General features: G+C 45.4%; 1 protein-coding gene across 4 annotated transcripts in view; it reads right to left on the reverse strand.

The window, feature by feature from the left end:
- DQX1 (DEAQ-box RNA dependent ATPase 1) overlaps positions 1-15,301 on the reverse strand; it is a 191,790-nt gene extending 176,489 nt beyond the window's left edge. Inside the window, exon 1 of one of the 4 annotated variants that reach the window (XM_068111320.2) lies at positions 15,166-15,301. The gene's annotated coding sequence lies outside the window, so the exon portion shown is untranslated. Of the gene's footprint in view, positions 1-14,570; positions 14,716-14,737; positions 14,846-15,165 lie in introns of those variants that run through there. The other 3 variants (XM_068111321.2, XM_068111324.2, XM_068111322.2) reach the window with 3 other exon arrangements.
- Positions 15,302-16,010: the final 709 nt, after the last annotated feature.

Here is a 16,010-nt window from a genome sequence, read left to right on the forward strand (position 1 = left end):
TGCCCTGAGCCCAGGTGCACCTGGAGCCATCGATCCTGCCTTTCCTTGCCATCAATCCCCGTGTGAGTCAGTTTTTGTCCCGTTTATCTGTCGTCTGTTGGGGTTAATATAAGAGTGTGTCTAAGTGCTTGTCTTTCTATGCTGTCCCTCTTGTAGTTGTAATCTAACCTTCCGCCATAATATAACCTCCTCCGGAGGTCTTGAGAACTGAACCCTTGGTGTCGTGTCATTTGAATCCCAGCCGTTGTGTCTTTTTCCTTCATTGACCTAGCGTAGCGCGACTCGTCAACGTTCGAGCATAATCGGGTAAACTGTGCAGACGTGGTCATACCAAACCGCTCGGTAAACTAACATCCACAACCGCGTCTGTAACAATATTTTTATATATTTATTTATGTATATATATATTTATATTTATTTATTTTTATAGCAAAAACTATAGCACTTCGGTGAAATTTGTTATGAAAGCCATTAACTAGACCTATTGGCCGATGTATATTCCAAGTTTCAACTAGTTTCAATGTATAGCCCTTGAGATATGAGCACCAACACATTTTGGGCGGACGGACGGACAGACACCAACGTGATTTTGAGGGTTTTCTAAATAAAACTCAAGAAGGCGGAAACAGACGTTGCTAAATTTGGACCATATAAACTCGATGTAAAAAGCATTTACTTCTGAAATTTGCAGCCGATTTTGTCCAGTAGAAGCCGAGAAACGTATTTTCAGTCTCCATGTTAAATTTGCGTACAGAGAAACGATCTATTATTATTATATAAAGGGAGGGGCGCATTGCACCTCCCTTTGATTAAACTCTTTCACGCTCTTATTCGCTCTTTCACGAGCCTCGATCTTGTATACAAAAAACAAAACAAAACAAAAAACATCCACTATATGTGAGCACATCACAAATAGTCGGTCTGAGGATCAGGCATTGTCCCGTAAACTGGCTGCTTGGTGAAATGGTGAAAGACCCATTTATTATCCATTGACTGGTGTGGCTTCAATTCCCATGGCGCTTACAAATATGGCAAATATGCCAAACACCCCTCACCATTAGTCAGACATTCGTCCTGCAGTGCAGTCAGATAGGCTGATTTATCGTTCTGGTTTTAAAGGTATTGCCCCATGACAATGAGGCCTCTTGGCATGCATCCGTTGCAGTAAGAAGCAAAAAGCGAGACGCACCTCCACACTCGGTGGAACAAATTGAGATCAATAACTGAATTTATCACTGCGCTGAGATATATGATGGAGTTCAAACGATAATTGAAACATTAATGATACAAAAGACCAATGCAGCGAGAGGGTTATTTGCAGTTAAAACAAAAAACTACCTGCCAGGTACTTAATGAGAAGTTTTTATTTACTAGACCATCTTCTCTTAGGTACTAAATACAAAGCACCTGATGAAGAAACTTTTCCAGCAGTATTCAAGGATTGATAATAAACTGCTTCAACAATCTGAAGCCATTATGGAAATATTCCTGGCCAATTAAAAAAAAATTTTTTTTTTTAAAGTCAAACCATTTCCTGTACGGCGTATTCATATTTTGAATTGGGAACCATTTGGCCTGACAGGTTGTTGCAGTGGTGCTTCCCTTTTTAGCCGTTTATAATCTGGGTTTCATTCCAGAAACAACTACGACAGGTCAGATCAGTGATTCTCAGGCAGGGGGATGAATCACAGTTTGCCGCCCCTCAGATGCAGATCAAGTCAGGCGTCTATTCTGCTGGAATTCGTTTGTAGGGCAATCGAGGATCCCACTGTGTCCTTCGTTCACGGGGAATCGTGTAGCGATCACGGGAATCCAGAGCTAATTACAAATCACTGATTAAACTGCAGGAAATGAGCGATCTGGTCTTATTGGACGTCACACCGGCACCGTGTCACACCGGCACCGTGTCACACCGGCTCCGTGTCACACCGGCTCCGTGTCACACCGGCTCCGTGTCACACTGACACCATGTATTTTTGCCGCCACAATTCCTACCCGGTTTAGAACCCCGTGCTGACATGGGCAACTTGTTAGTGATTATAATGAATTGTAAGTAATACACCAGGAACTGAACATAGTTTTTAGTTTCAACGATTTTTTGAATGGTTCAAGTAAAAATAAAAAAAATAAAAAAATAAAAAAATAAACCTGTCCGACACCGCCCGTAAAATTCTGGATAGAATCCCCAAGGCGATTGTGTAATCCTAAAGTCATCCCAGGAACGATTGTTTCAGTACTGCAATGGAGAGACAGACATGCTGTTGTGCAGTCAACGCAGTTTGGATGAACTGCAGTAAGAAATGGAGACATGAGGCGTTTCAGAATCGTCGACATCAGGAAGTGAATCTGAGGAAGTGGTTTCCGATGTCCAATCTTATTGCGGCAATTGTGCTGTGAAGCCAATTAAGCCGTAGGCGTTTGAACCTGAGATGTAAAGTGGAGAGAACACAGATGATGACACACTGGGTGTGTTCATAGCAATCGGGGAGACCCTGAAAAGACACCCGGCAATAATAACTGGTAAGTGGGATTGATATGTTAAAATCATTATTCCCAGCGAGAACAGTCCAGTTGAGTAGTATTTTGCTGCAGCAGTTTTCTGTCATTCCCGTACTTGTGAAAAATTCAACACCCTCATTTTAAGGCAAAGGCCGAGGGTATACAATTATCATTGAGCATCGCATGAGTCCGCCTTGGGTGCCTCTGATGAAAACTGTCATGGGGCAGTTGGCCTCGCGTGAGGTTAATTTCCCGCAATTCACTAGTTCAGACCATGGCCTGTGGCCTACTCGCATATTTCACTCCAGGGTTGCCGGCATGATCGCCAGGTGCTATTTTTTAGCCGCTGACACAACGCAAATCTGAAGAGATTCTTTTAAATACAGGCTGTGCCAGAGGCCTCCACGTCATGTATATGTTTGCTGTGTTGTTTACGTTATACTGCGATATCCCACTTCGCACGGATTTGATTTAGCACCAACTAAATGTTCAGTTTTTAATGACTTGTAAGATTTAAAAAATAAGTTATTTAACTCCATCAAGGGAGTCAAAAGTTACAAGTTTAAATGCACCGCCTTGACCTAAAAACACGACTGCTCGTTTTGACATCGCTCCCAGCCAATCAGAGCACATTTCTTTCTAATAGCCGGCGAAGCCGGTGTTGTCAATGAACGCGTACGTATTATGTTGAAAACCTGATTATGCCTTGGCTCGAGAATCCGAAGCGCAGTGGAGGCCGCCATCTTGCGGATGCGGAAGTATGCATAACAAATTTAAAACGTTCATTCGGAGTTTCTTTCACCCGTCATTGTTTGATTCACGATCTTATGCACCTCCAATGTATTATTAAAATACTTTAAGACCAACATCGGCCCGCACGGGCCGTGGTTATCTTCAACGAAACGCGTCACCAAACACCGGACCCAATGAGAGTCGAGCATTTGCAAAAATATTTCTAAAATGAAATCACTCAATGGTGGCCGCCATCGACCGGATGCGGAAGTTTGCATAACACAATTGCGAAAGAGTTCAATAGGAGTTTGTTTCACCCGTCGTTCTTTGATTCACAATCTAATGAACCTCTAATTAGTAATTAAAATACGTTAAGACCAACCTCGTTATCTTCAATGAAAATCGTCATCAAACACCAGAACCAATGAGATTCGAGCATTTGAAAAAATATTTTTTTAAAGCTTATTACGCGTTTCGGAGGGTGAAAATGGCGTCAAATATTCTAACATTGACGAAGAATTATTTTTTAGAAATCTCGCGGCCGTACGGGATAGTTTTTCACGGCCAGAAATACGGTATAAGCGGTTTACATATTTAGTTTAGAAATACGGATAGTTTTCACGGCCGGAAATATCCGAAGTTGAGACGGAATTCACCGAATTAATCACTGCAAGCTAACTTCTTCTGGTGGAGGAAGCCACAGTGCCCGGAGAGAACCAGTCCTGACAGCGACTGAAGTTAGAAGACGACACACATACTGTGAAAACGTATGTTAAGCCCAGATAAAATTTCTTAAAATAGGCCTTAAGCTAGCACATCGTATAGTTACTTCCTTAAGCTTCTTGAGACATATATTGTATGTAGGTATTGCCATTGGCGAGGACTGTCTGCTCTTTTCTTTTACCAAGTCTTACCAGGTACGGTACCTACACCGACCTACTATCAACTACCTAACCTACTGATGCCATCGTGATGGGTAAAATAGTGCCAAGAGGCTTTGGCTTCGCCGGCTCATTGCGGCTTTGCAGTCGGTACTAGTAGCCAGCGAAGCCGGGATTGTGAATAAACGCGTACGTATTATGTTGAAAACCAGATTATGCTGGATCCCTTGGCTTGAGAATTCCGAAGTTGTGACGCACCAAATCGCTCAATGGAGGCCGCCATCTTGCGGATGCGGAAGTATGCATAACAAATTGAAAAAAGTTCAATAGGAGTTTGTTTCACCCGTCTGTTTGATTCACAATCTTATGCACCTCTAATTTGTAATTAAAATACTTTAAGACCAACCTCGTTATCTTCAACGAAAATCGTCACCAAACACCAGAACCAATGAGATTCGAGCATTTGAAAAAATATTTTTTTAAACCTTATTACGCGTTTCGGAGGGTGAAAACGGCGTCAAATATTCTAAAATTGACGAAGAATTATTTTTTAGAAATCTCGCGGCCATAGGGGATAGTTTTTCACGGCCGGAAATATCCGAAGTTGAGACGGAATTCACCGAATTAATCAAGAAGTAAATTTTATCAATTTTAATCTCATCCAGAATGCAAATGGTGTCATTTTAGGTCTGAATTTGCGAAATTTTGTGAGCTGACCAATCAGCAATCAGCTTAGGTCAGCCAATCAGCGCCATCGACACGGTTTGATTAACGACAGTCACACATTGCCGTTGAAACGGCGCTATCGTCTGACCTGTCGGCACTGATCTTACTGCAAGCTAACTTCTTCTGGTGGGGGAAGCCACAGTGCCCAGAGAGAACCAGTCCTGACAGCGACTGAAGTTAGAAGACGACACACATACTGTGAAAACGTATGTTAAGCCCAGTTAAAATTTCTTAAAATAGGCCTTAAGCTAGCACATCGTATAGTTACTTCCTTAAGCTTCTTGTGACATTTATTGTATGTAGGTATTGGGGAGGACTGTCTGCTCTTCTCTTTTACCAAGTCTTAAGCCGCTGTCACACCTTGACGTTTTAGCCAGCGTATGCCGACATATGAAAAATTTGGCTACGTTAAGAGCACGCTTAAGCACGCTGGCATACGTCGTAGTACGCCGAGCTCGTCGACAAATTACGTGCATGCACAAAATTTGTCGACGTATGCCAGCGTATGACTCACACCAGCACTCAATTTTGATACGTCGGCATACGCTGGCTAAATCGTCAAGGTGTGACAGGGGCTTTACCAGGTACGGTACCTACTACACCTACCTACTACCAACTACCTAACCTACTGATGCCATAGTGATGGGTAAAATAGTGGCAAGAGGCTTTGGCTTCGCCGGCTCATTGCGGCTTTGCAGTCGGGTACTAGTAGCGTCTCTTCTGAAACCAATCAGCGTGCACGATGTTGTCTTCCTGCTCTGTACGCCGCCATATTGGTAATTCTGTCGAAAGACTTGAACTGGAATTGAAAGACTTCAGGCGAATCGAGTCAGGTGTTGGTGCCATCGCTGTTGTGTGTGAAGTTGGTTTAAGGGAGTCGTGTTTGAGGACAACTGTAAAGAACAACGGAAAAAAATATTTTAAAGCATCTGTTCAATCCTCGTCTCCTGTAATTGCTACAAAATTAACGAGATCACGGAGCAGTTTAATGGAGAAGATGGATAGACTTTTCTCGTCCTGGAATTGAGGATATGAATCACCACGCTATGCCTTCAAGCGAGACAGTAATAATGGCTATGGCGCTGAGTTTATATGATGAAGTGAAAGACCAGTGAGATGAGGGATAAGGTGCTGAGTTTATATGATGAAGTGAAAGAGCAGGAAGGTGAGGGATAAGGTGCTGAGTTTATGTGATGAAGTGAAAGAGCAGGAAGGTGAGGGATAAGGTGCTGAGTTTATATGATGAAGTGAAAGAGCAGGAAGGTGAGGGATAAGGTGCTGAGTTTATATGATGAAGTGAAAGAGCAGGAAGGTGAGGGATAAGGTGCTGAGTTTATATGATGAAGTGAAAGAGCAGGAGGGTGAGGGATAAAGTGCTGAGTTTATATGATGAAGTGAAAGAGCAGGAAGGTGAGGGATAAAGTGCTGAGTTTTTTTAAAATGGAAATCATCCCAAATAAGGCATAAACCCACTGTAGGTAAGGAGCTAATACCGAGCTTATATGACGAAGAGAAAGAGGAGTTCATATGATGAAGTCCGTCTAAGTCCAAAGCCCTTGCGGAGACTTACCAGCTCGTTTTTAATGTGGACAAAACTGGGCTATTTTGGAAGAGGATGCCTTCCCATACGTTCATTTCTGAGGAAGAGCGGCATGCCTCTGGCTTCAAGGTAGTAAAAGACTCCTGACACTCCATGGTGGCAACGCTGCATGAGACTTGAAGTTAAAGGGAACATTACGCGGACCCCGGGTCCTTTTCCACGTAAAGGATCTCCGTCTGTTTTCCGGTCGGCTTTTCGCATCACCTGTGCCCCCACGAATGTGTTATACGAAGTGGTCCGTTTTCCGATATGGAAGGGGAAGGAGGATGTTCAAGATCCGGGGAGGTACAGGGGCATTACACTCCGTCATATCATGAAGGTGCTGGGGAGGATTCTGGATGGGAGGGTAAGGAAGAGTGTGGAGAAGGAGATCAGAGAAGAGAAGCAGGAGTTTAGAAAGCAGGGGTTTAGAAAGGGTATAGGAATGAAAGATTGGATGCTCGAACTTAGACACCTGGTGGAGAAGAGGTTGGAAGTGCAAGGTGAAATGGCATTGGGATTTGTGGATCTGGAGAAGGCCTTCGACACTGTCCTGAGAGAGATGGTGATGGCAACACTAAGATGGATGGGAATGCCAGAGGCAGAAGTTAGGTTTGTGGAAGGGATGTACAAGGGAAGGAAGGGAAGAGTTTTGGCTGGTCTTGGGATGTCGGAGGAGTTCAATGTAAACATCGGTTTGAGGCAGGGAAGCGCTCTCAGCCCACTCCTGTTTATCATGCTGATGGAGCTGGTGAGCAGGAAGATAAACAGGAAAGGTATTCTGGGGAGCATATTGAATGCAGATGATCTGGTTGTTGTGGTGGAGAGTGGGCGAGAGACACAGGACGTACTGGGGGAGTGGAAGGAGGCACTTGAGAAACATAGGCTGAAAATGAGAATGGAGAATATGGAGGTGATGTGGGTTGAGCAGCAGAGAAAATAAATTAATATCAGGTGAGAGGGGAAGGGGATCAGACAAGGAAAAAGGTTTGAGTATCTGGGGGGGGGGGGGGGGGGGGAGGGGGAGGGGAACAGTGACCATGAATGGTAAGTCAGAGGTGCGCAGGAGGATTCAGATGGGTGCGAATCCATAGAGGAGGGTGGAGGGTGTAATGGCAGACAGCAGATTTCAAGGAGATTGAATGGAAAGGTTCTGATGTCGTGCGTAACGCCAGCATACCTTTATGGTATGGAGACGGTGGAACGGATAGAGAGACAACAGACGCTGCAGGTTAGCGAGAATCACTGGGTCACGAGGTTTGTGGGAATGAAGAGGGTGGATAGAAGGAGAATGGATGAACTGAGGGAGGAGATTGATGTGCAGATGAGCTTGACGAGGAGATTGGTGAAATGCCGGCTGAGATGGGCTGGACACAGTTAGGATAAGGGAAGAGAAAATGGCAAAGAGAGCGGATGAGGGAGCAAGGTAGGAAAAAAAGACGTAGACCATAGTTGAGATGGGAGGATTATGTAAGGAGGGATATAATTACGGTGAGGTGGTTGCAGGGTGGAGAGATGGCTGAGGACAGAAGGGAGTGGAGGAGGATTGTGATCAAGGCAGGGTAGGAGCTTGGTGCTGTCAGACCTCACCCCTTATAAAGGGAAGAGGAGGAGAACAACAAGAATTCTTATGTTCCAGGAGGTAGCGCGCATCAACCCCGGAATTGGCACGTCCGGTCTACATATCCCCATGAACACAATGCTTGATGAGCCTCGTTCGCGCGAAATCCTTATTGCACGAATCTCTCAGGAACCTGTCCTTCACGCACATGGCATTACTGTACTTCAGCCGGTTTGACATGGAAACGGTTAATATCACGGATGTGTCAAGCTGCCAAAATGCCCCAACGAGCGAGGAGAAATATTCTCAGTGTGTGCTGGAAAAGCACGAGGGAGTCGCGGAGCATATTAACGTGAGCGTGAGCATGCTCAGGGCCGAACTGAATCGTGAGAGGTCATTTTGAAAAACATTTACTCTTTTTGGTTACTGTAAATAAGCACCACTTTAGTATGATGGGAACTGGGAGGAATGGGACAAAATGAAGGGCAGAGAAACAAGCCAGGGTGGAGGTGGGAAGGGGTTGAGAATAGAAAACGAGGGAAGTGGAGGTAGGGATGAGTAGGTCGAGTGTGAGGAGCAGAGTAGGGTGAGGACAAGAGTAGAGTGAGGAGAAGGAGGAAGAAGAGCTGAATGAAGGGAAGAGGGAGGGAGAAGAGTCGAGTGGGGGAGAGGGAGGGAGAAGAGTCGAGTGGGCAGTGATGGAGAAGAGTCGAGTGGGGGAGGGGAGGGAGAAGAGTTGAGTGGGGAAGAGTGGGGGAGAAGAGTCAAGTGGGGGAAAGGGAGGGAGAAGAGTCGAGTGGGGGCAGTGATGGAGAAGAGTCGAGTGGGGGAGAAGGAGGGGAGAAGAGTCAAGTCGAGTGGGGGAGAAGTCGAGTGGGGGAGAGGAGAGGAGAAGTGGGGGAAAGTGGTTTTCAATGCCAGTACAAGTGCGGAAAGTAGTTCTGCAACACTAGGTCAAGTGTGGAAAGTGGTTTTAAAAACCAGCACAAGTGCGGAAAATGGTTTTGCAACACTAACACAAGTGCAAAAAGTGGTTTTCAATGCCAGCACACACAAAAAGTGGTTTGTCCACAAGTGACAAAAGTGGTTCTGCAACACAAGTGTGAAAAGGGGGAGAGTCGAGTGGGGGAGAACAGTCAAGTGGGGGAGAGGGAGGGAAAAGAGTCAAGTGGGGGAGAGGGAGGGAGAAGAGTCAAGTGGGGGAGAGGGAGGGAGAAGAGTCAAGTGGGGGAGAGGGAGGGAGAAGAGTCAAGTGGGGGAGAGGGAGGGAGAAGAGTCAAGTGGGGAAGAGGGAGGGAGAAGAGTTAAGTGGGGGAGAGGGAGGGAGAAGAGTCGAGTGGGGGAGAGGGAGGGAGAAGAGTCAAGTGGGGGAGAGGAAGGGAAAAGAGTCAAGTGGGGAAGAGGGAGGGAGAAGAGTCGAGTGGGGGCAGTGATGGAGAAGAGTCGAGTGGGGGAGAAGGAGGGGAGAAGAGTCAAGTCGAGTGGGGGAGAAGTCGAGTGGGGGAGAGGAGAGGAGAAGTGGGGGAAAGTGGTTTTCAATGCCAGTACAAGTGCGGAAAGTAGTTCTGCAACACTAGGTCAAGTGTGGAAAGTGGTTTTAAAAACCAGCACAAGTGCGGAAAATGGTTTTGCAACACTAACACAAGTGCAAAAAGTGGTTTTCAATGCCAGCACACACAAAAAGTGGTTTGTCCACAAGTGACAAAAGTGGTTCTGCAACACAAGTGTGAAAAGGGGGAGAGTCGAGTGGGGGAGAACAGTCAAGTGGGGGAGAGGGAGGGAAAAGAGTCAAGTGGGGGAGAGGGAGGGAGAAGAGTCAAGTGGGGGAGAGGGAGGGAGAAGAGTCAAGTGGGGGAGAGGGAGGGAGAAGAGTCAAGTGGGGGAGAGGGAGGGAGAAGAGTCAAGTGGGGAAGAGGGAGGGAGAAGAGTTAAGTGGGGGAGAGGGAGGGAGAAGAGTCAAGTGGGGGAGAGGGAGGGAGAAGAGTCAAGTGGGGGAGAGGGAGGGAGAAGAGTCGAGTGGGGGAGAGGGAGGGAGAAGAGTCAAGTGGGGGAGAGGAAGGGGAAAGAGTCAAGTGGGGAAGAGGGAGGGAGAAGAGTCAAGTGGGGGAGAGGAAGGGAAAAGAGTCAAGTGGGGAAGAGGGAGGGAGAAGAGTCGAGTGGGGGCAGTGAGGGAGAAGAGTCGAGTGGGGGAGAAGGAGGGGAGAAGAGTCAAGTCGAGTGGGGGAGAAGTCGAGTGGGGGACAGGAGAGGAGAAGTGGGGGAAAGTGGTTTTCAATGCCAGTACAAGTGCGGAAAGTAGTTCTGCAACACTAGGTCAAGTGTGGAAAGTGGTTTTAAAAACCAGCACAAGTGCGGAAAATGGTTTTGCAACACTAACACAAGTGCAAAAAGTGGTTTTCAATGCCAGCACACACAAAAAGTGGTTTGTCCACAAGTGACAAAAGTGGTTCTGCAACACAAGTGTGAAAAGGGGGAGAGTCGAGTGGGGGAGAACAGTCAAGTGGGGGAGAGGGAGGGAAAAGAGTCAAGTGGGGGAGAGGGAGGGAGAAGAGTTAAGTGGGGGAGAGGGAGGGAGAAGAGTCAAGTGGGGGAGAGGGAGGGAGAAGAGTCAAGTGGGGGAGAGGGAGGGAGAAGAGTCAAGTGGGGGAGAGGGAGGGAGAAGTCAAGTGGGGGAGAGGGAGGGAGAAGTCAAGTGGGGGAGAGGGAGGGAGAGAGAAGAGTCAAGTGGGGGAGAGGAAGGGAAAAGAGTCAAGTGGGGAAGAGGGAGGGAGAAGAGTTAAGTGGGGGAGAGGGAGGGAGAATAGTTAAGTGGGGGAGAGGGAGGGAGAAGAGTCAAGTGGGGGAGAGGGAGGGAGAAGAGTCAAGTGGGGGAGAGGGAGGGAGAAGAGTCAAGTGGGGGAGAGGGAGGGAGAAGTCAAGTGGGGGAGAGGGAGGGAGAAGTCAAGTGGGGGAGAGGGAGGGAGAGAGAAGAGTCAAGTGGGGGAGAGGGAGGGAGAAGAGTCAAGTGGGGGGAGAGGGAGGGAGAAGAGTCAAGTGGGGAAGAGGGAGGGAGAAGTCAAGTGGGGGAGAGGGAGGGAGAAGAGTCAAGTGGGGGAGAGGGAGGGAGAAGAGTCAAGTGGGGGAGAGGGAGGGAGAAGAGTCAAGTGGGGAAGAGGGAGGGAGAAGAGTCAAGTGGGGAAGAGGGAGGGAGAAGGGTCAAGTGGGGGAGAGTGAGGGAGAAGGGTCAAGTGGGGGAGAGTGAGGGAGAAGAGTCGAGTGGGGAAGAGGGAGGGAGAAGAGTCAAGTGTAATGAGAGATGTTAACTGCAGGAGGCCTTATCAGAAATATCAAAACAAATCGTAAATCGTTCACATGCGAACTACACACTCCATGGTGTTAGCGAATGTTTGATATTAAAAAGTTAATCGTTTGGAGCGAATTTGACATTTCATACATTATTTCTACGATTGAAGACAAAAATCGCTATGGTGGAGTGTGCAGGGCCCTAAGCAGTCCCACCTCGATACACCTCCAGATGAAAGAGTTCCCCGAATGACGTCAAAGGGTCACATGATGTCCTCCATTGTATTTGGGGGTGGGGAAATAGAGGTACAAAAAAACATCTGAAACAAGTACAAATACATTCAAAGTACACCGCCCCATGCCAAATAATTAAATATGCTGCAGCGCGGCATTGCCGGGGCGCCTCCGGCACCCGGCAATACCGCAGTGCAGCTCATTGAGGCTGCATTGGGAGGGAGAGGTGTACACTAATTGATTGATTAATTGTATAATTAAAATCAATAAAAGATTATCACAAAATATTTTCATAATCAATTGGCTAATCGCATAACTAAACCAGTAGTGCTTCATCCGAAGATGTATCTTTTAGAAATTTAATTAAATAAGTCATTTATAAAAAATTAAATAATTAATTGATTACTCAATAAATAATTAATCGATTAATCAATAAATACTTAATAGATGAAATGATTAATCAATAAATCAAAAATATCCTTGATAGCCACATCACTTGGTCACTCATGTCCAAATATTAGCTTCCCAGCTCAAAAGGTGCCTGAGATATTGGCCAAATGAGAAAGAAAATAAATAAATGATTAATAATGAAAATAAATAAATAATAATCATAAAAAAATTAAATTCTTAATCAATTTGGTCAGAGAACACATAAAAAAAACCACCTTTAGAGGCCATTTTTCCCCGCAAGCGGGGGTTGGCCTTTTTCGGGAACCGTGGTTGTTGTTGTTTTTCGGTCCCCTATTTGAAGCAATGTTTTACGGCCGGATGCCCTTCCTGACGCCAACCCTTTTTGCCGCCTTTAACGACAAGCAGGGAATTACCAGTGAACTGGTACTCAATTTGCCGACCTCGGAAGGATGACAGGCTGAGTCAACCCCCCTGGCGTTAATTCAGCGATCGACCGGGATTCAAACCCAGGATCCTAGGATCCTAAGCCGGCACCCTAGCCGCTAGCCCAACACCAGGTCAGAGAACACATAAACTACCACTATTTCATCAGAATCTGTAACTTAAAAAAAAAAAATTTTTTTGTCATTAATCGAATAATTAAATAATTAATCGATTAATTGATTAATTAATAAATCAAAAATATCCTTTGCAGCCAAATCACCTGGTCATTGGCATGTCCAAATATCAGCTTCCTAACTCAAAAGGTGCCCGAGTTAATAATGGTCAGAAGAGAAAGGAAATTTAATTAATTAAATAAGTACTTAATTAAACGCTAATAATTAAATAACTCCTCAATTAATTGATTATTAAAAAAACAAAAATTACCGTATTTGAAAAAGGACTTGCTCACTACTCTGCCGAAATTTCAGCTTCCTAGCTCAAAGGATGGCTGAGATATCGCCCGGACAACCAAGAAAGAAAACAAACAAGAAAGCAAGAAACCAGAGTGAAAACTGAGTACTCTCTTTCAGCGTGCGTCACTGCCGAGCCCCCTTTGGTGCCCGGCAATGACGTCATGCAGCGCCTGGAGATGGCATAGGAAAGGAGCGGTGTACAATACACGAGAATTTTCCTTACAGAATTTTTATGCCTTCACCCCCGAAGGTGGACGGGGGGGATTAGGGTCGTCTGTCCGTCCGTCCGGCCGTACGGGTTAAACCTCGTTTTTCTCAGCAACCACATGTCCGATTGAGACGAAACGTTCAGGGTAGGTGCGACACCCATGCAGAATGTTTTTGTGATAATTGTGATGTCATGCGTCACGTAGTATGGCAGCCATCTTGGATTAAATGCAAATAATAATAAATATATTTCTCGGAAACCGCTGAATGGAAAAATTTGAAACTTGGCACATTGTCAAGTACTCCCAATGGGAAGCAAAAGCATGATGATGACATCATCGATGAAGTGGTATACCAGCCATAAATGTTTTCATCGAATGACTTGTCCTAAAAATCTGAAATTGCATGCACATGATCTATGACCCATTTGTATTGAAATATTAAATTTATGACATCATTGGTCACATGGTTTGGCAGCCATATTGGATTTAACCTAAAACCTCAAAACAACATCTTCTCCCAAACCACCGAATTGATCGACTCGAAACTTTACGTGTGTCATTGAGGAGGCATAGCGATTAAAAAAAAGGTGATCACAAAAACGTCATTGGTCACATGGTGGGGCAGCCATATTGGATTGAAGGAAAATATTAAATAATTATATCTCTGAAACTGCTTACCCTATCGATGTAAATGTCACCGAACACCATTGTTGCATATAGTTCGAAAATGATGATGTCATAGGTCACGTGATTTGGCAACCATGTTGGATAGAAAAAACAAACCTTATCCGATCAACACGAAACTTCACAATCGTGAAGGGGCAACACAGAGGCATATTGGCGACATTCGCAGCATCACTCCGGTCATTCACGAAGACGGCGATGAATACGTATTTCGAGGAACCAAATGCAGCCATCACACCAGGCATGAAATCATATTGCACTGGATCTTTAAATTGGGAAACTAATCATGGCGGTCTTATTTCAACGCAGGTACACCTGATGGTTGGTTATGCGGACTTTAAAGGAAGGCTTGTCGATTGAGGATTTGTACAAAGATAAATAAACATGTGATCCATCTTTATATTCTTAAAGCAAAACTTACTCATTAAGGATTTCGACGTGCATTGCAAAGGCAACAAGCTTATTAATTAATTATTATTATTATACTTCTTCCTCCATACAAACACATTGCCATCTGCTCCTCGTGGTCATCGCCCCGGGCAATTGCTCCCAAAATCTGTCAATGTATCAAGAACCTGACCTATAAGTCGCACACTCGTACGGCTCATTAACTCCTGAAACCGTTCCAAGGTAACACAACATGATAGGAATGCGATAATAATCTGCACACTTTCCAACTTGTCAAACTCCCGCCAAATAATGCTGGCTCCGTCATAAACAATGACACTTGGGTGGAGAAATAAAATAACCAACACATGCAAACCATTTCACTTTCCCCCAAAGTTTGGTCACACTTACTGGCAGCTCCGACCTTGGGAGCAAACGACCTGCTTAAAGAACCCAATGAAAGCAGCAAAAGTGCCGATCCTTAAATACCTGCCACGTAATCAACACTTCGGATTGCGTCTTCATCTTCTTCTCTTCATTTTATAAAGGGGTGACATCCAGGGGTACCAAGCTTCTGTCCTTCATCGGCCTCGACCACAACACTCCTCCACCTTATTGACATACCTCCTTACACAATCTTCCCAACCACGACCTACCTCTTTATCTTCCTACCTGGCTCCCTCAACCAATCCGCTCTCTCCGTCGTCAATTACAATATTATCAATCATTAATCCGGACTGTAGTTACACTCGATGTGGACCCAAACTTTCCCTACACACAGGTACACACAGGTACACACAGGTACACGCAGGTACGCACAGGTACGCACAGGTACGCACAGCACAGTGAAACGTTCATATTATATAAAGGCCGTTCGGCCCAACATGCCCGTGTCGTATCCACATCATGTAATAAGCGACTAATGTAATAAGCGATTTTTTGGTAAATGAGGTGTTAATAAGTAAAGTCATTCACAAAGTGCTATAAATATAATCATCGGATGACACCATATCAACAACAACAACAATAATACATTTATCAGTGCAGGAAAGCTGTTCTTACCGAACAAAAGAAATGCCATTACCTGTAAGGCTGTACCTGTACCTGCTCCGAGCGTCCCTGCTCCGGCACGTGACAGGACGGTAGTTTACGGCTGCCGCTGATTTTGCCGTCACCTGATGGACGACCCCGGAAAAACAAAGTAAACGCCTTTACCTCAGAACGCGCTGCCGAGTCTCTCCTCACCATTTCCTCCCAGTTAGTCCTGATGTTTTTTTCCTTTTTGCTCCTTTCGATTATTTCCTGACAGTGGAGATCGCAGTAGTTGTAAAGTACAAGTAATATTTATCCAGCGAGCTTGTTAACGTGCCGTTCGATGTACCACTCGCCCGCCATGTGCTTGTTGCTATGGTTACCTTTGGCCGTAGTTGTTTATACCCCTCACGATTTTTTTTTTTTTTTTTATTTTTTTTTTTTTTTGTATACAAGATCGAGGCTCGTGAAAGAGCGAACATTAATTACACAGAAAGACAAACCGACACATAAAACATATAACATCGGGAGCGGTAGACAAGATGGGGAGAGAGGGGGAAGGACACAAACACAACATTTGAGAGCAGGGACCGAGAGACATGGAGACATCGAGAGATCTGAGAGAGGGCGAGGGCTTTGGGGGGGGGGGGGGGGGCGTGGGAAGAGGGCAGTGGGAGAGGTATAAAACATATGGACACTGCCAGGACTTCCAGGAAAGAAGTTGGAATTTCAAACAAGGTGGATCTGGGGTGAATTAGCGGGGGTAGAAAAGATCAAGGTTTTGGATGGGGGAAGATAAGAGATGGTGGTGAACAGCTGTTTTAAAGACCTGGAGGGAGGAGTGGGATTGAAGGGAGTGAGGGAGTTTGTTCCAGAGGCGGGAGAAAAGAGGAATGA

The sequence above is a fragment of the Myxine glutinosa genome, chromosome 3 (assembly GCF_964187855.1).
Source record: "Myxine glutinosa chromosome 3, kmMyxGlut1.1, whole genome shotgun sequence".
Classification (NCBI taxonomy): domain Eukaryota; kingdom Metazoa; phylum Chordata; class Myxini; order Myxiniformes; family Myxinidae; genus Myxine; species Myxine glutinosa.